Source organism: Mobula hypostoma, chromosome 4 (genome assembly GCF_963921235.1).
Source record: "Mobula hypostoma chromosome 4, sMobHyp1.1, whole genome shotgun sequence".
In the NCBI taxonomy this organism is placed as follows: Eukaryota; Metazoa; Chordata; class Chondrichthyes; order Myliobatiformes; family Myliobatidae; genus Mobula; species Mobula hypostoma.
The window spans coordinates 190,475,665-190,495,782 of NC_086100.1; the positions used below are offsets into that span (position 1 = coordinate 190,475,665).

The following is a 20,118-nucleotide window of genomic DNA, read 5'->3' on the forward strand; positions in this document are numbered from 1 at the left end:
GATGGCACGAGGATTGGGGGTGTAGTGGACAGAGAGGAAGGCTATAATGGCTTGCAGTGGGATCTGGACCAGCTGTAAAAACAGGCTAAAAAATGTCCTGACGAAGGGTCTCGGCCTGAAACGTCGACTGCGCCTCTTCCTATAGATGCTGCCTGGCCTGCTGCGTTCACCAGCAACTTTGATGTGTGTTGCTAAAAAATGGCAGATGGAATTTAATGAAGACAAGTTTGAGTTGTTGCATTTTGGAAGAACCTTCCAGGGTCGGCCTTCCACAGTGAATTCTAGGGCACTGATGTGGTGGAACAAAGCGATCTGGGAATACAGGTCCATAATTCATTGAACGTGGTAGCACTGGTAGATATGGTTGTAAATAAAGCTTTAGGCACATTGGCATTCTTAAATCAAAATATTGAGTATAGGAGGTGGAATGTAAAGTTGAAGTTGTATAAGACACTGGTGAATCCTCATTTAGAGTATTGTGTGCTGGTTTGGTCACCTGCCTACAGGAAAAATGTAAATCAGTTTGAAAGAGTACAGAGAAAATTTACAAGGTGTTGCCAGGTCTGGAGGACCTGAGTTATAAGGAAAGATTGAATCGGTTCTTTCTTTATTTAGGAGATTTGATGGAGGTATACAAAATTATGACTGGCATAGATAGGGTAAACACCAGCAGTCTTTTTTCACAGAGATTGGGTGGGACTATGGCCAGAGGTCATGGGTTAAGGGTGAAAGGTGCAAAGTTTAAGGAGACTGAACATGAGGGGAAACTTCTTCACTCAGAGGGTTGTGAGAGTGTGGGTCAAGCTACCAGCACAAGTCGTGCATGGAAGTTTGATTTCAACACTTAAGTGAAATTTGCATAGGTACACAGATGGTAGGGGTATGGAGGGCTGTGGTCCCAGTGCAGGTTGTTGGGAGTAAGTAGTTTAAATGGTTCAGGACAGAGTAGAGGGGCTGAAAGCACTGTATCTGTGCTGAACTTTTCTATGACTTTATAACTCCATGACACCTTTTGAAGATGCCCTTGTTAGTGGGAAGGATGATGGAGCTGGCTGTCTGGCTACCTACATCTTTCTGCAAATTGCAAGTTGTCAATCCTAAGCATCAGAAGCAACAAATTAATAAGTTAATAATAATGAACCTGACTTGGAATCTGGAGCAAACGGAAAATTGCAGGAGGAACTCAGCAGGTCAGGCAGCATCTGTGGACAGGCATGAATGGTCTTCACCTGAAATATTGACTATCTGTTTCTCTGCACAGATGCTGGCTGAGCCGTGGAGCTCCTCCAGCAGTTTGCTTTTTTATGTCATTTAGTCAGAGTCATAGAGCATTACAGCAAAGAAACAGTCTCTTCGGCTCATCTGGTCTGTGCCAGCCTGGTCTTCTGCTAAGTCTCATTTACCTGCACCCAGTCTATAACCTTTCATAGCTCTCTCAACCATGTAATTACCCAAACTTCTCCTACATGTTGAAATCAAAAATGCAAATACCACTTCCACGAGCAGCACCCTCTGAGTGGAGAAGCTCTGGTTCCCCTTAACCTATGACCCCTAGCCCTGGACTCATCCGACCTCAGTGGAAAAAGCCTGTTTGCATTAACCTTATCTATACCCTTTATAATTTTGTATACCTCTATTAAAACTCTCTTCATTCTCCCACACTTCAGAGAATAAAGTCCTAAACGACTCAACACACACAAAATGCTGTAGGAACTCAGCAGGCCAGGCAGCATCTGCAGAAAAGAGTAAACAGTCGATGTTTTGGGCCGAAACTCTTCATTAGGACTGATTAAGGGTCTTGGCCCAAAACGTCGACTATTTACTCTTTTCCATAGGTGCTGCCTGGCCTGCAGGGTTCCTCCAGCATTTTGTGTGTGTTGCTTTGGATTTCCAACATCTGCAGATTTTCTTGTGTTTCTAACCTAATTCAAACTTTTTCTGTAATTCTGGTCCTCAAGTCCCAACAACTTCCTTGTAGATTTTCTCCGCATTCTTTCAATCTGAGGCTATGCCCTCTGGTCCTAGACCCCAACTTTAAAACAGGTGCCATGGAATGACAGAGTAATCTGTACAAAGGAAATGAAAACGATTAGCAAAGTCCCACCAGAGGGAGCCCAGGTCATGTGTGTCTGTATTTGTCAAACACATGAGACGCACGGTGGAACCAAAGGAGAAAAGAAAGCCTGAGGACAATCTGGAGGTTGTGAATATTTTGTGGTTTCGGGAAAATTCATCAACTATCCAATTCAATCTCTCTGATGTCTTTATCCACTTTAACCACTAACTTTTCTATATCTAATTCTTTAATTTTCAGATAATTCTTTATACTTCATATATTTTTTGTTGCATGTCCAGCCCTAACCAACACAGCACAGCAAATTCCTAATTCATGTAAATGTATATGATGAATAAAGTTGATTATTGATTATACTTGGATTGCAATTGCAGAATCTATTTAGTTATTTATGTAATTTCGAGACACAGCGCAGCGTAGTCTCCCCTGACTCTTCGAGTCGCGGCACTGAGCAACCTCCATCAACCCCGATTTAAGCCTAGTTGAATCATGGGACAATTTACGATGACCAATTAACCTACCTGTTACGTCTTTGGATTGTGGCGGGAAATTGGAGCACCCAGAGAAAACCTATGCATTCCATGGGGAGGACGTACAAAGTCTTTACAGAAGACACTGAGAAGGAACTCTGAACTCCAGTGTCCTGAGCTGTAGTAGCACAGTGCTATCTGCCACACCACCATAGCACCCAAAACTTGTTTCAGGCATAGTTAACTCTTAACGCATTTCTCCCACCAAATCCCAGATGGGACAGACTAAAGATAGACTCTGGAGCAGGATAAAGGAACAGCATCTCATATGATACAATGGGTTATTATTGTCACATGTACCATGATACAGTGCAAAGCTCGTCTTGCGTACGGTTCACACAGATCAAATCATTATAAAGTGCACCGTGACAGAATAGCAATGCAGGATAAAGTGTAACAGCTGCAGAAAAAGGGCAGAGCACATTTACTCTTGTCAGACAAGATCATAACAAGGAAGATTTATGTCACAAATCCATCTTATCCTACAAAGGAAACACGTTAAAGATGCCGTCAAAGTCAGCCTGAAGAAATTCGACATGACATCTGCAACCTGGGAAGGCATTGCACTCACTAGATGCACCTGGAGGAAATCTGTTCAAGCGGGAACTGAGCTACATGAGAGTGAACTCCTCTGTGCCAGTAGCAGTTGCAAAAGGAGAGACGGAACAACCAAAAGACCCAACCCCTGACCACAGCCACCACTCACTCTTGTCCACACTGCACCAGAATATGCGGATACCGGAACGGCCCTGCGGCCACTTGAGATACCACCAGTAGGCAACCCCTTCGGAGAACATCATACTCGGCTCGAGTGATTGTATTAGTAATTAGCATCATACTAGGGAACTATTAAACAGTTTTATAACCGCAGAGGAGAAGCTTTCCGGCTTTTGTATCTTCTGTCCGAGTGAAGAGGGGAGAAGAAGGAATATGCAGGGTGGGTAGAGTCTTTGAATATGCTGGCTGCTTTCATGAAGCAGTGAATATTCCACCGGGGTAATTTACAACCTGATAGTATGAATATTGAATTCTGGTGACTTCTATCTCCTTTCTCCTTCCTCATGATCTACCCCGTTCCTCCTACACTCACTCCAGCCCTCATCACCCGGTCTCTTTTCCCACCTCCCACACACAGATTGTTGCTGCTTTGTATATCCTTTGTTAGAATTTGACCTGAGTCGTCTGAGAACTAACAGTTTCAGAAGAGACCGAAACTGTTAGCAAGTTTTTTTTTCATTTTACCTGTACCTTAACACACTCATACAGATGACAATAAACTTGACTTCATAAACTATGCTTGACAGTTTGCTTGGGTTTTCTTCAGGGGCTGTGGGCTTTGGAGACTGAGGCAGCATTTAATTATCCTGATGAAGGGGTCTTGGCCCGAAACATTGACAATTTGCCCTTTTCCATATATGCCGCCTGGCCTGCTGAGTTCCTCCAGTGTTTTGTATGTGTTGCTTTGGAATTGCTGCTTCTACGGATTTCTCACGTTTTTAATTGTCCATCCCTAGTTGCCTTTGAGAGGGTGGCTGTGAGTTGCCTTCTTGAACTGCTGTAGTCCTTATGGTGTGGCCTTGCCCACAATGCTGTTCGGGAGGGAGTTCCAGGATTTTGACCCAGCAATAATGAAGGAGTAGTGATATATTTCCAAGTCACCTCGGTGTTTGGCTTGGTGGGCAATTTCCAGGGGGTCTATTCCCCTAGCTTCAGCTGACCTTGTCTTCCCAATGAGTAGGCATTATGGCTTTGGAAGGTGTTGTCTGAGGACTCTTGGTGAGTTGCTGCAGTGCTTACTGTGGATAGTACAAATTGCTGCCTCTGTCCATTGGTGTTGAGTGAGTGGTTGCCAATGTGGTGTCTATCTAGTGGGCTGCTAGGAAGCAGAATAAAGCTGTGCCCAGTCGTGATGCAACTTGACGTCAAGACAGCATTGGATGAAGTTCCACATCAGAATCAGGTTTAATATAAGACCATAGGACATAGGAGCAGAATTAAGCCATTTGACCCATCGAGTCTGCTCCACCATTCAATCACGGCTGATCCCTTTTATCGCTCCTCAGCCCCACTCGCCGACCTTCTCCCTGTAACCTTTGATGCCGAATCCAATCAAGAACTTATCAAGCTCTGCTTTAAAATACACCCAACAACCTGGCCTCCATAGCTGCCTGTGGTAATAAATTCCACAAATTCACCACCCTCTGGCTAAAGAAATTTCTCCACATCTCTGTTTGAAATGGACGCCCCTCTATCCTGAGGCTGTGCCCTCTTGTCCTAGACTCCCCCACCATGGGAAACATCCTTTCCACATCTATCATGTCTAGGCCTTTCAACATTCAAAAGGATTCAATGAGATCCCCCCCCCATCCTTCTAAATTCCAGCGAGTACAGACCCAGAGCCATCAAACGTTCCTCGTATGATAACCCTTTCATTCCTGGAATCATCCTTGAGAACCTCCTCTGAGCCCTCTCCAATGACAGCACATCTCTTCAAAGATGAGGAGTCCAAAACTGTTCACAATACTCACCAGTGCAGCCAGTTAGAATGCTGTAGATATTGAGAGTGTTTTTAGTGAAAAACCAAACCTCCTCAAATTCTTAATTAAATATAGCTGCTGTTGTGGCTTCTTTGTAGCTGCATCGAAATGCTCGGTTCAGGTTAGAACCTCAGAGATTTTCCACGCACAAATCCATGTTGACTGTTCCTAATCAAACCCTGTCTATCCAGATAATTATATATACCATCTCTATGAATATTTTTCATCAATTTACCCACCACTGACGTCAAACTCACAGGCCAATAATTGCTAGGTTTACTCTAAGAACCCTTTTTAAACAATGGAACATGAGCAATATGCCAATCCTCCGGCACCATCCCCGTTTCTAATGACATTTGAAATATTTCTGTCAAAGCCCCTGCTATTTCCACACTAACTTCCCTCAAGGTCCTAGGGAATATCCTGTCAGGACCCGGAGACTTATCCACTTTTATAATCCTTAAAAGTGCTAGTACTTCCTCTTCTTTAATCATTATAGTTTCGATGTTGTCATTTAAAGTTAAATTGGATAGCTGTATGGACAGGAAAGGAATGGAGGGTTATGGGCTGACTGCAGGTCGGTGGGACTAGGTGAGAGTAAGCGTTCGGCACGGACTGGAAGGGCCGAGATGGCCTGATTCCGTGCTGTAATTGTTATATTGTTGTTATATACAATTGTAGGCCGTATCTCGAGTAATGATGAGTTTGAGAACAGAGAGGAAATTACGAACCTGGTGGCATGGTGTGAAGACAACAACCTATCCCTCAATGCCAGCAAGACGAAGGGATTGGTTGTTGACTTCAGAAGGAGTAGCGGACCGCATGACCCAATTTATATCGGTGGTGCGCAAGTGGAACAGGTCAAAAGCTTTAAGTTCCTCGGGGTCAATATCACAAATGACCTGACTTGGTCCAACCAAGCAGAGTTCACTGCCAAGAAGGCCCACCAGTACTTTTACTTCCTGAGAAAACTAAAGAAATTTGGCCTGTCCCCTAAAACCCTCACTAATTTTTATAGATGCACCGTAGAAAGCATTCCTCTAGAGTGCATCACAACCTGGTATGGAAGTTGTCCTGTCCAGGACCGCAAGAAGCTGCAGAAGATCGTGAACATGGCGCAGCACATCACACAAACCAATCTTCCATCCTTGGACTCACTTTACACCGCACGCTGTCGGAGCAGTGCTGCCAGGATAATCAAGGACGCGAACCACCCAGCCAACACACTTTTCGTCCCTCTTCCCTCCGGGAGAAGGTTCAGGAGCTTGAAGACTCGTACAGCCAGCTTTGAGAACAGCTTCTTTCCAACTGTGATAAGACTGCTGAACGGATCCTGACCCGGATCTGGGCCGTACCCTCCAAATATCCGGTCCTGCCTCTCAGTTTTTTTGCACTACCTTACTTCCCATTTTTCTATTTTCTATTTATGATTTATAATTTAAATTTTTAATATTTACTAATTTTAACTATTTTTAATATTTTTAATATTTAATATTTGTAATCCAGGGAGTGTGAAGCGCAGAATCAAGTATCGCTGTGATGATTGTACGTTCTAGTACCAATTGTTTGGCGACAATGAAGTATAAAAAAGGATAAAGTATTCACATCCGGGAACCAGAAATTGCTCATTCTTTGCTCTTCTGATCCCTCTATGAGGACTGGTGTGTGTTTTCTTATCCTACCCTTCCTGAAGTGCACAATCAGTTCTCTGGTTTTACTAACGTTGAGTGCAAGCTTGTTTCCACATGTAAGGCATGGTAAAGCGTTAGGAGCCTGAGGTTGAATTGGAAGTGGATGTGAAACTAGCGAAAGATGAAGTAGGTATTTTTCAAAGGGATGAAGCTGAACCATGGTCTGTACCAGGCATATTTTCAGATCTATATTAAGTTCATAAATTCAGAACAGAACCATATGATGGGAAGTTTTGATGCCAAAGTAGTGGGGGGAGGGGCTCAGGATTGTAGTTAACTCTTAATATACTTCTCCCACAAATGCCCAAATGAAACCTACGAAAGAAGAACTCGGAAGGAGTCTAAAGGAATACCATATTCAACCTTTTGAATCAGTTCTGGTCTTCTCTCCCATGCTTGTTGAACATTGCCCAGGGTAATATATAGCAGGAGCCAGGAGAACGTTGTCCACTCAGCAGACCTGTGGTCGGAGTGATGAAGACACAAGAACAAAGCCATTGATTACCAGCAGGGAAACAAAAAAAAAATGTGCTTAGATAGAGTATATGGATTTCTTGTTTTCTGTTGACTAATCACTGTTTAATGGGTGCAAAGAGGCTTGGTTGGTTTTCAATTAACTATTCATGGAGGTTGGTCGTATGTTAAATCCTGATGACTAGAAATTGGTTCCTAAGCAAATTCCAAGTGCTGGAGTTGACTATAAAGTTATTAGAAATGCTGGTATAAGCAGGAGATATAAATTTTGCAGGGGATATATTCTTTTTCAGGGAATGTGGGAAAATGATGCGATTTGTTGGGTAGATCAGTTCGTTCTTTTATTTCAAAGAGTCGCAGTGTCATGTCGTCAGTCAGCACGTGGAAGTCAGCCTTTCAGCCCAACTAGTCCATGCTGACCAAGACTCTCATCTAAACTACTCGCATTGGGCCCATATCCCTGTAATGTTATCCGTGTACCTGTCTCAGTACCTTTTAAATGTTGTTGATATACCTGTCTCAACCACTTCCTCTGGCAGCTTCTTCCATATTGTGTCTACACTCTGGGTGAAAAAATTGCCCCTCAGATTCCTGTTAAGTTTCTTCCCTCTCACAAAACTATGTCCTCTAGTCTGTCATTCCCTAACCCAGGGAAACAGCTGGGGATGTTCAATGACCCTCATAACTTTATGCCCCTCTAAAAATCTATAAGATATAGGAGCAGAATTAGGCCATTTGGTCTTTATAATTTTTTTTGATATTTAGAAACTTTTCATTTCATTATTTTGAAAGCATCTTTGCTTTACAGTATTTTTTCATGTGACTAAGACTTCTGCACACTCCTGTTTTGCAATATACTGGTGCCACAAAACAACATATTTCATGACACATGCCAGTGATATTAAGCCCGATTCTGATTCAATACACAGAAACATTCTGGAGGAACTTAGCAGCCCAGGCAGCATCTATGGAAAAGAGTACAGTCAACATTTCCTAACGAAGGGTTTCTGCCCGAAAAGTCGACTGTACTCTTTTCCATAGATGCTGCCTAGCCTGCTGAGTTCCTCCAGCATTTTGTGTGCGTTGCCCTGGATATCCAGCACCTGCAGATTTTCTCTTGTTTCTGATTCAGATTCAGATTCAGTTGTTGTTCAGACTAAATATCAGAATGGGGAAGAAATGTAACCTTCGTGACCTTGACCTGCATGGGAGGCTGGGCAAGGAAGTTCGGTCACTCAGCGTTGAAGATGAGGAGGTAAACTGCATGAGACGTTCGCTTTGTGGGAGAAGCCAGAGAGTGGTAGTAGAGGGTTGTCTCTCTGACTGGATCCTGTGACTAGTGGTGTGCTGCAGGGATTGCTGCTGGGTCCTTTTTAGTTTGTCATCTATATCAATGACCTGGATGATAATGTGGTTAACTGGATCAGCAAATCTGCAATGACACCAAGATTAGGGGAGTTGTGGACAGCGAGGAGGGCTGTCATGGGTTGTAGAGGGATTTGCATCAGCTGGAAAATGGGCTGAAAAATGGCAGATGGAATTTAATACAGGCAAGTGCAGGGTTTTACACTTCGGTAGGACCAACCAAGGCAGATCTTACACAGTGAACGATAGGGCACTGAGGAGTGCAATAGAACAAAGGGATCTGCGTGTGCAGGTGCATAATTCATTGAAAGTGCCATCACAGGTAGATAGGGTGGTAAAGAAAGCTTTCTGCATATTGGCCTTCACGAAACAATGTATTGAGTACAGGAGATGGAATGTTATGCTGAAGTTGTATAAGACGCTGGTGAGGCCTAATTTGGAGTATTGTGTGCAGTTTTGGTTATCTACCGACAGGAAAGATGTAACAAAGTTTGAAAGAGTGTAGCAAAAATTTACAAGGATGCTGCCAGGTCTGGAGGACCTGAGTTATAAGGAAAGATTGAATAAGTCAGCAACACACACAAAATGCTGGAGGAACTCAGCAGGCCAGGCAGCATCTATGGAAAAGAGTACAGTCGATGTTTCAGGCCAAGACCCTTCATCAGAACTGTTCGATGGGAGTAGACAGTTTAAATGGTTTTGGCATGGACTAGATGGGCCAAATAGCCTTTTCTATTCTGTACTTCTCTCTGACTTTATGACCATGGAATGATAATTGATGCCAGAATGGGTGTTTTGAGTATTTCAGAAATTGCTGATCTCCTAGGATTGTCATCCACAGCATTCTCTATTGTTTACAGAAAATATTGCGGAAAAATCAAAAAAACATCCAGTAAGTGGCAGGTCTCTCGGCAAAAATGCCTTGTTCGTGAGAGAGGTCAGACTAGCTCAAGTCATCAGAAAGGTGACAGTAGCTCAAATAACCATGTGTTACAACAGTGGTGTGCAGAAGAGCATCTCTGAATGCACTACACAGTGGATGGGCTAGAGCAGCAGAAACCACACCGGGTTCCATCCCTGTATCTAAAAGAAGTAGCTGCTGTGTGTACATATGAGAGGAGCATAGAAACAGGCCTTTTGGTTCTCTGTGCACTGAGCATGATGCCAAGTAAAATTAACCTCCTTCTGCTTGCCCATGATCCATATCTCTTAATTCGCTGCGCATTCGCATCGGCCTCATAAATGACACTATTATATTATCTTCCACTACCACCCCAAGCAGCCTGCTACTAATATTCCTTCCTTTCAACTTTCCCCCTCTCACCTTAATTGCATGTATTCTTGTACTTCGCATTTCTGTCCTTGGAGAAATATTCTGAAGCTTTCTGTGCCTCTGATAATATGCACTTCAGTCTGGTTCTCTGCTCAGCTTTCGACACGCCAGAGCACATGCCCCTTCATCCAGGCAGCATTCTGGTGAACCTCTTCTCCAAATGCTCCGCATCTTTACTATCATGGGGAGACCAGATCCATGCATCTCTGATATTTCCAAGCCACTCCAGAATTTCATCTGGGTACCTCCCAGCGTTAATCGTGCCTGCGTAATGAACGTTGTGCCTTCGTCATGGTCAAGGTCACAAGCCTGCCCAGTATCAAGGACATGTTCAAGAGGTGGTGCCACTAGAAGGGGACATCTATCGTTAAAGACCTCACTATTTGGGACATGCCCTGAAAAACCACACTCAAATTTCTGGGAACAGTTTCTTCCCCTGTGCCATTGAATTTCTGAACAGTCTATGAAGCTCTTTTGCACTATATATTTTGGGGAAATGGGGAAAGTTGAATAGGTTAGGCTTTATTTCCTGGAGCATAGGAGAATAAGGGGAGATTTGATTGAGGTATGCGAAATTATAAGGCAGATAGATAGGGTGAATATAAGCAGGCTTTTTCCACTGAGCAACACACATCAAAGTTGCTGGTGAACGCAGCAGGCCAGGCAGCATCTCTAGGAAGAGGTACAGTCGACGTTTCAGGCCGAGACCCTTCATCAGATGCTGCCTGGCCTGCTGCGTTCACCGGCAACTTTGATGTGTGTTGCTTGAATTTCCAGCATCTGCAGAATTCCTCGTGTTTGCGTTTTTCCACTGAGGTTGGGTGAGACTGCAAATGGAGGTCAAGCATGAAAGGTGAAATATGTAAGGGAATAGGAGATGGAACTTCTTTACTCAGAGCTTAGTGAGAGTGTTGAACGAGCTGCCAGCGGTAGTGGTGAGTGTGGGTTCAATTTCAACATTTAAGAGAAGTTTGGACAGGTACTTGGATGAGAGGGGTTTGGAGGACCATGATCCAGATGCAGGTCAGTAGGACAAGGCAAAATAATAGTTCGGCATCGATTAGATGGGCCAAAGGGCCGGTTTCTGTGGTATAGTGATAAATAAATGAATTGAAATTTGAATTTGAAATTACCCCTATCTAGTTGAGTTCAAGACAATGTGGAGGGGATAGCTCACAGGAAAAATTGGTGGGGCGGGTGGGAATTTTTGTTGAACGTGATGGGCTGAAAGGATCTCCTTCTAGCCGTATGGAAATTCCCCCTTGCTTGAAGGCCTCAACAACCTACTTCTCCTTGGTATGCGCAGTGAGTCCAGAACTGCACAAAAAATACTCCTTAATTCTCTTCTGATTGTCTGAACTCTATTTCTATCGATTAGTAAGGTTCCTGTCAGGAGAAATAACTCATCGAGTGCTCTAACTAAAGACCCATACGTGGTGAACTTAAGTTTGCCAATGGTATATAATTGCAAAGGTAGGCACACAGAGTGTGAATATTATTGTGAAGTGTGGGTCATTATTTGGCGGATTGCAAGCTGACATTTTATCCAGGGCTCTGTATCGGCAGACAGTAGCTTTGATCAAAAGAATCGACGTGTGTCCTGTTCCTCACTCAGCAGTAACTAATATAGTTCCCTCTTCTTCATTATTGCTTCATTTACTTTCAAACTTATCAGTAGATTCAGCAGTTTTGCTGTGGATTCTCTAATACTTTTGATCAAGGCAGTTCATCGTTACTCAGCTTAATCTTTCCACCTTTACTCTTGAGCACAACTGGGATGAGATTTTCACTAATATCTTGGCGGTTCCTTCGCACTCTGATTTGGGAGGACTTTGAGGGAGTTAGTTAATATTGACGGCTTGACAACTCGATTAATTTCCTCATTTCATTCTCATCTTCCTTTTGTGACTGTTTGGTTGGAACCTTGGCTCTTGTATGAGAAGATAAAAGACCATAAGACAGAGGAGTGGAATTTAGTTCACTCAGCTTGAGTCTGCTCCACCATTCTACTGTGGCCAATCTCTTTTCTCTCTCTAACCCCAAAAGAGATTTAGCACAGGAGGTAAAGATTGGCTAGATCTTTCATGATCTTGTTATTTCACTGATGAGGCTTAACTGGACCTTCTCCAGTTCCTATTTTCCTGTGTTTCTAAGCGCTCTTGTTATTCCTGTGCTGGGGCTTTGAGCACTAAACTAAATCCGAGAGTCAGAGATTATGCTTCCTCTTGGCTGAGGGATTACGTGAAAGATCTGTTGACGCCACCTACCCTAGCAGCCCAGGGAGTCACTGCAAGTCCATCACCACCAGGACTACACATTATCTCCGAAGCTTCTTTCCTGTAGCTAACCAGCTTCTCAACAAATCTCACTCAGGTGTAGTACCCTAAGCGTCCCTGCACAACATCCATTAGATGGTCTTTCCTGCTCTCCTTCTTCTGTTGGTAATCATTGAGTCCGCTCAGATGTGCACATTTATTTAAGTTTGATTATTGAAGTTCTTGCATATGACCATTCTGCAAATTGTTGATTGCTTATGGCTGTTTGCACTATTGTCTTGTAAATTGTTGGTTGCTGTTGTGCTATTGTCCTGTCTTTTTTGCTTGGCACTGAACCACAATCAATTCTGGTTTGTTTCATAATTTGGCAACAAAGTGATTCCGATTCTGAATCAGAGTGGAATTGGAATTGGTTTATTATTGTCCCGAGCACTGAGATACAGTGAGAAGCTTGTTCCTACAGATCAAATTATTACACAGTGCGTTCAGGTAGAACGAGGTAAAACAGTATCGATGCAGAATAAATACTGGGTGTAAACTGCATGTTGGTTTGGAAAAGTGGATTAGACAATGATGAAAAAATTAAGGCACACTCCTGTCTGAGTGGTCTAAGTTCCTTCTAGATTTGGATTGAAGGTTGCCTTTCAACAAGGAAGAAGTGAGCAGCTTGGACCATAAGATATAGGAGCAGAATTAAGCCATTTGGCCTGTCGAGTCTGCTCTGCCATTTCAGAGTGGCTGAGTCATTGGGTGTATTTAAGGTTCTCAATTAGCCAGGGCATCAAAGGGTATGGGGTGAAGGCAGGGGAGTGGGGATGACTGGAAGAATAGGATCAGCCCATGATTGAATAGCAGAGCAGGCTCGATGGCCTGAATGGTCTACTTCTGCTTCTATATGTTATGGTTTTATGGTCTTATCATGCCTGATCCGATTTTCCAATTAGCCTCAGTCTCCTGACTTCTTCCCCTGTATCCCTTTATGCCCTGACCGAGCTTTTTTCTCTCCGCCATCAGATGTCTGAACGGTCCGTGAGCCCATGAACAATACCTCACTATGTAAATATATATTTTTATTGTAATTTATAATATTTCATGTACTGCACTGTACTGCTGCTGCAAAGCAACAAATTTCATGACTTACACTCAGAGGCCACTTTATTAGCTGCACTTGTACACCTACTTCTTAATGCAAATTTCTAATCAGTCAATCATGTGCCAGCAACTCAATGCATAAAAGCATGCAGACATGGTCAAGAGGTTCAGATGTTGTTCAGACCAAGCATTAGAATGGGGGAAGAAATGTGATCTAAGTGACTTTAATCATGGAATGATTGTTCGTGGTATGAATATCTCATAAACTGCTGATCTCCTGAGATTTTCACACACAATAGTTTCTAGAGTTTACAGAGAACGGTGGAAGAAGAAAAACATCCAGTGAGTGACCAGATCTGTGAACAAAAATGCCTTGTTAATGAGAGAGGTCGGAGGAGAATGGCTAGATTGGTTCCAGCTGACGGGAACAGTTGCTGAAATAACCACGGCTTACAACGGTGGTGTGCAGAAGAGCATCTCCGAATGCACAACACCATGAACATTGAAGTGGATGGGCTACAGCAGCAGAAGACCATGAACGTAAACTCAGTGGCCACCTTATTAGTTACTGGAGATACGTAATGGTGGTGGCGTCCGTTAGTCTCGCGAGACCATGGATCTGCGCCTGGAAAGGTTCTCCAGGGCGCAGGCCTGGGCAAGGTTGTATGGAAGACCGGCAATTGCCCATGCAGCAAGTCTCCCCTCTCCATGTCCAAGGGAAGGGCCAGGGCCAATACAGCTTGGCACCAGTGGCATCGCAGGAGTTGCCAGAACAAGGTTGAAGGCAACGTCGGACTGCCTTGGGGACTCCAGCTCTGGATTTGTCCTCAGGGTTTACTCCCGAAGCCTTTCCCATGAGTGGCTATGGCCGCAAGGCAGCGGAGGTTTGAAATCAGAGTTTTCCCTCTCTTAGATGGACTGCCTTCCCAGGCTGACGAGCTCCATCTACCCGAAGCACTGGTCTTAAGGTGCCAGGACCCGCCTTCACCCCTTCTCCTGTCAGTAGAAACAGTTCTGCCAGGCTTAGAGGCTAAGCCACACGAGAAGGCCAGGAATTGGACTTAGTTGTCAGAGGCTATTTGAGGCGCATGCCGTGAGGAACACTTTTAGGTAGTGGGGGCTTGTCCCCACTACCACTCCTCGGCTTGACAACCTTGGAACCTTGGTACGTAAAAAGGTGGCCATTAAGTGTATATTTCTTATTGGAAGTTGTATATTATATATTGCACTGTACTTGTGCTGCAAAAGAGCAAAAGAACAAATTTCACAGCATGTGTTAATGATAATAAACCTGATCCTGATTCCGATTCCGCTGGGTCTTTTTAAATCCTTCGATATATTTATACAAAACCAGTCGATACTGAGTTTGTGATCATAAGTGCAGGAGGAAGAGAAGGAAGTGGTGTTTAAGGAGTAAACCATCTATTTAACCTCTTTCTGTGTCTGGTTTATCTACTGATGTGACCAAGTTGCAGGTTGTGATAAATGATTCAAACAGCGCAATTCAATTGAGCCATTTGCTCTGATTGTGTTTTAACTCCTGATTGAATTAACAAACTGACTGTTTATTTACTGATTTATTGAGACAAAGCACATTACCGCTTGAATTGGGTAAGGCCACCCTCTGCAACCCTTCTGAAAAACTTCTGGTGTCAAATATAAAGAGACAGTACACTGTTAATGGCAATAATATTAATGAGTGGAAGACTATTGGGGTCTAAGTTCATAGCTCCCTGAAAATGGCTACTCTGGTTGAGAAGGCATGTAGCATGCTTGCCTTTACGAGTCAAGGCATTGAGTTCAAAAGCCCGGAAGATATGTTGTAGCTTTATAAAGCTCCAACTAGGCCACATCTGGAGTATTGCATACAGTTTTGGTGGCCCCACTATAGGAAGGCTCTCAAGGCTTTGGAGAGGGTACAGCAGAGTTTTTCCAGAGTGCTGCCTGGATTAGGGAGCATGTGTTACAACAAGAGGTTGAACAAACTTGGGTTGTTTTCTCTGGAGTGGTGGAGGCTGTGGGGCGATCTGATAAAGGTTTATAAGATTATGAGAGGCCTAGATAGAGTAGACAGGGAGTACCTTTTTTCCCAGGTTTGCAATGTCTAATGCCAGAGGACATGCATTTACAATGAGTGGATAATTTTAAGCGAGATGTGAGGGGCAAGTATTTTTACACAGAGAGTGTTGGGTGCCTGGAATGTGCTGTCTGGGGTAGTGGTAGATGCAAAGGCACTCCGGACTTTTAAGAGACATTTGAATAGGCAGATGAATGTGAAGAAAATGGGAGGATATGGATATTGTGTAGACAGAAGAGATTAGTTCATTGGGCCTCTTGATTACTAATTTAATTGTTATGGCACAATATTGTGGGCCAAAGGGCCTTTTCTTGTGCTGTACTGTTCCATGTTCTATGTTCTAAGAATTGGAGCTGTCCAATATCCTGTGCTTACTGTTGATATATGAAAGTCAGCCTGAAGGAATTCAACATGACATCTAAAAACTGGGAAGGCGTTGACTCCGTAGATACACCTGGAGGAAATCTGTTCAAGAGGGAGCTGAGCTACACGAGAATGAACTCTGCTGTGCCACGGAAAACAAGCGGCAGCTGCCAACGGAGAAGCTGAACAACCACCAACCACAGCCGCCACTTACTTCTGCCCACATTGAGCCAGAATATGTGGATCTCAGATCAGCCTCTGCAGGACCCACCAATACACAACTCCTTCAGAGAACATCATACTCAGCTCAAGTGATTGTACTACTGTTGTTGGTATATGTATCATCCCCTTGATTGCTCATGCACTGTGAAATAACAAGCAAGTATGAGGAATATTACACAGGCAATACAGAGACATCTGAAAGTTATGTCTAGATTAGATCACAGTACGGTACAGGCCCTTTGGCACACATTGCTGCACTGACCATTTTCCTACTCCAAGGCCAATCTAACCCTTCCTTTCTATGTAGCCCTCCATTTTTTCTATCATCCATCTGCCTATCTAAGGGTCTTTTAAATCTCCCTAGTGTAACTGTCTTTACTACTACCCCTGCAGTACATCCCATGCACTCACCACTGCCTATTTCAAACAACAACCTCTGACATCCCCGCTGTTCACATTCAGATAAGGTCCTTTCATAATAGCAACTGCTGCCCACGGGTAAAAGCTGCTGGCTGTCACTACCTGTGCCTCTTAGCATGGTATATACTTCTGTCAAGTCACCTCTCATCTCCTTCACTCCAAACAGAGAAGCCCGAGCTCGCTAAATCGTTCCTCATAAGATATGCTTCCTTATCCAGGCAGCATCCTGATAAATCTGCTCTGCACTCTCTCTAAAGCTTCCACATCTTTCCTGTAGTCACAAGAGGTATTGCAGATGCTGGAAATCTAGAGCAATGCACACAATATGGTGGACGAGCTCAGCAGGTCGGGTAGCATCTATGGATGAGAATAAGCAGTCAACGTTTTGTGCCGAGACCCTGATGAAGTGTCTTGGCTTGAAACATCAACTGGTTGTTCCCATTTTTGGTGCTGCCTGACCTGCTGAGCTCTTCCAGCACATTGTGTGCGTTACTTCTTTTAGTAGTGGAACTGCATGTCATGTTGGAATGTCCTGTTGGCATGGCGGAAATGTGAGGCTTTCTTCTTGTACTCACTTCCAAATCATAATGTCACTGATGAGCTTGTCTGACAGCTTACACTTGTTCTTCAATCACACATTAATTACTTGAACACAAGGAGAAACGCGTATGCACCAGACTGCTCTGAGGTTTGAACAGAAGTACACTCGGTGATCACATTATTAGGCACCTCCTGTACCTCATGAGTAGCCACTGAGTGGTCTTCACTGCTGTAGCCTATCCACTTCAAGTTTTGATGGGATGTGCATTTGGAGATGCTCTTCTGCATACCACTTTGTGACTTGTGGTTACTTGAATTACTGTCGCCTTCCCGTCAGCTTGAAGCAGTCTGGCCATTCTACTCTAGCCTCTCCCATTAACAAAGCGTTTTTGCCCACCGAACTGCTGCTGACTGCTGGATGATTTTCCTTTCTCGTACCATTCTCGGTAAAGCCTGGAGATAGTTGTGCATTAAAAATCCCAGGAGATCAGCAGTTCTGAGAATAGACAATAGACAATAGGTGCAGGAGTAGGCCATTCAGCCCTTCGAGCCAGCACCGCCATTCACTGTGATCATGGCTGATCATCCAAAATCGGTACCCTTTTCCTGCCTTCTCCCCATATCCCTTCACTCTGCTATCTTTAAGAGCTCTATCTGACTCTTTCTTGAAAGAATCCAGAGAATTAGCCTCCACTGCCTTCTGAGGCAGAGCATTCCACAGAACCACAACCCTCTATGTGAAAAAGTTTTTCCTCAACTCTGTTCTAAATGGTCTACCCCTTATTCTTAAAGAAGCTCAAACCACCCCGTCCGGCACCAACACATTCCACATTCAAAGCCACTTAGATTGCATTTCAGATGTTTGGTCCAAACAGCAACCGAACCTTTTGACCATGTCTGCGTGCTTTAATGCATTGAGTTGCTGCCACATGATTGGCTGATTAGATCTTTGCAATAATGAGCCAGCATATAGATGTACTTAATAAGGTGGCCACTGAGTATGTGCAGATATTGTGTATAAAAACATAAGAGATTCTGCTGATGCTGGAAATCGAGAGCCATACACACAAATTGCTGAAGGAACTTAGAACATCAGTCAGCATCTATGGAAAATAATAAAGATTTGACATTTTGGGCTGAGACTTTTCATCAGGACTGAAAAGGAAGGGGAAGAAGCCAGAATCAAGTTTGTCAACCTTTCCTCATAAGACATGGCCTCTCATCCAGACAGCATTCTGATAAATCTCCTCTGCACTCTCTCAAAAGCTTCCACTTCTTTCCTTGCTTAGTCCCCTTCTCTTTCCACTCCTGATAAAAGATCTTAGCCCGAAACATCAATCCTTTATTCCTTTCCATCGAACAGGGGTTCCCAACCTGGGTTCCATGGACCACTTGCTTAATGGTATAGGTCCATGGCACAAAAAGAGGTTCGGTACCCTGACCATAGAGTTCCTCCAGTATTTTGAGTGTGTTGATTGAATGCACATATTGATCCATTAGATACTCAGTGTACTTCTTCATCCCATCATTAGCATATTTAAGTCAGAATCAGATTTAATATCACCGGCATCTGTCATTTAAATTTGCTAACAACAACAGAAGTTCAATGCAATACGTGATAATATAGAAAGGAAATAAATAAATAAATAAATTACAGTATATGTACATTCAATAGATTAAAAAACGTGCAATAACAGAAATAATATATATTTAAGAAGTGAGGTAGTGTTCATGGGTTCAATGTCTATTTAAGAATCGGATGGTAGAGGGGAAGAAGCTGTTCCTGAATCGTTGAGTGTGTGTCTTCAGGCTTCTGTACCTCCTACCTGATGGTAACCATGAGAAAAGGGCATGCCCTGGGTGCTGGAGGTCCTTAATAATGGACGCTGCCTTTCTGAGACACCGCTCCTTGAAGATGTCCTCAGTATTTTGTAGGCTAGTACCCAAGATAAAACCGACTAAGTTTACAACCCTCTACAGCTTCTTTCAGTCCTGTGCAGTAGCCCCCCCACCCCCACATACCAGGAACCGGACAGTGATGCAGCCTGTCAGAATGCTCTCCATGGTACATCTATGGAAGTTTTTGGGTGTTTTTGTTGACATACCAAATCATTTCAAACTCCAAGTGAAGTATAGTCACCGTCTTGCCTTCTTTATAGCTGTATCGATATGATGGGACAGGATAGAGCTTCAGAGATCTTGACACCCAGGAACTTGAAGCTGCTCACTCTCTCCACTTCTGATGCCTCTAAGAGGATTGTTTTCTGTTCCCTCGTCTTAACCTTCCTGAAGTCCACGATCAGCTCTTTCATCTTACTGACGTTGAGTGCAAGATTGTTGCTGTGACACCACTCCACTAGTTGGTATATCTCGTTCCAGTACGCCCTCTCATCTCCATCTGAGATTCTAACAACAATGGTTCTATCATCAGCAAATTTATAGATGGTATTTGAACTATGTCTAGCCACACAGTTGTGGGTATAGAGAGAGTAGAGCAGTGGGCTAAGCACACACCCTTGAGGTGCACCAGTGTTGATCGTCAGTGAGGAGGAGATATTATCACCAATCCACACAAATTGTGCTCTTCCGGTTAGGAAATTGAAGATCCAATTGCAGAGGGAGGTAAAAAGGCCCAGATTCTGTAACTTCTCAATCAGGGTTGTGGGAATGATGGTATTAAATGCTGAGCTATAGTTGATGAACAGCATCCTGACATAAGTGTTTGTATTGTCCAGGTGGTCTACGGCATGTGTAGAGCCATTGAGATTGCATCTGCCTTTGACCTATTGTGGCGATAGACAAATTGCAGTGGGTCCAGGTCCTTGCTGAGGCAGGAGTTCAGTCTAGTCATGACCAACCTCTTAAAGCATTTCATCACTGTCAATGTGAGTGCTACCAGGCGATAGTCATTAAGGCAGCTCACATTATTCTTAGGCATTGGTATAATTGTTACCTTTTTGGAGCAAGTGGGAACTTCTGCCCATAGCAATGAAAAGTTGAAAATGTCCTTGAATACTCCTGCCAGTTGGTTGGCACAGGTTTTCAGAGCCTTACCAGGTCCTTCATCAGGGCCTTCCGCCTTGTGAGGGTTCACCCTCTTTAAAGACATCCTAACATTGGCCTC

At 43.7% G+C, this 20,118-nt stretch overlaps 1 protein-coding gene across 2 annotated transcripts in view; it reads left to right on the plus strand.

Annotated features, from left to right (window-relative positions):
- The window catches only part of LOC134345844 (dedicator of cytokinesis protein 2-like), a 1,258,793-nt gene that overhangs the window by 240,629 nt on the left and 998,046 nt on the right, over positions 1–20,118 (plus strand). The gene's annotated exons all lie outside the window — the stretch shown is intronic.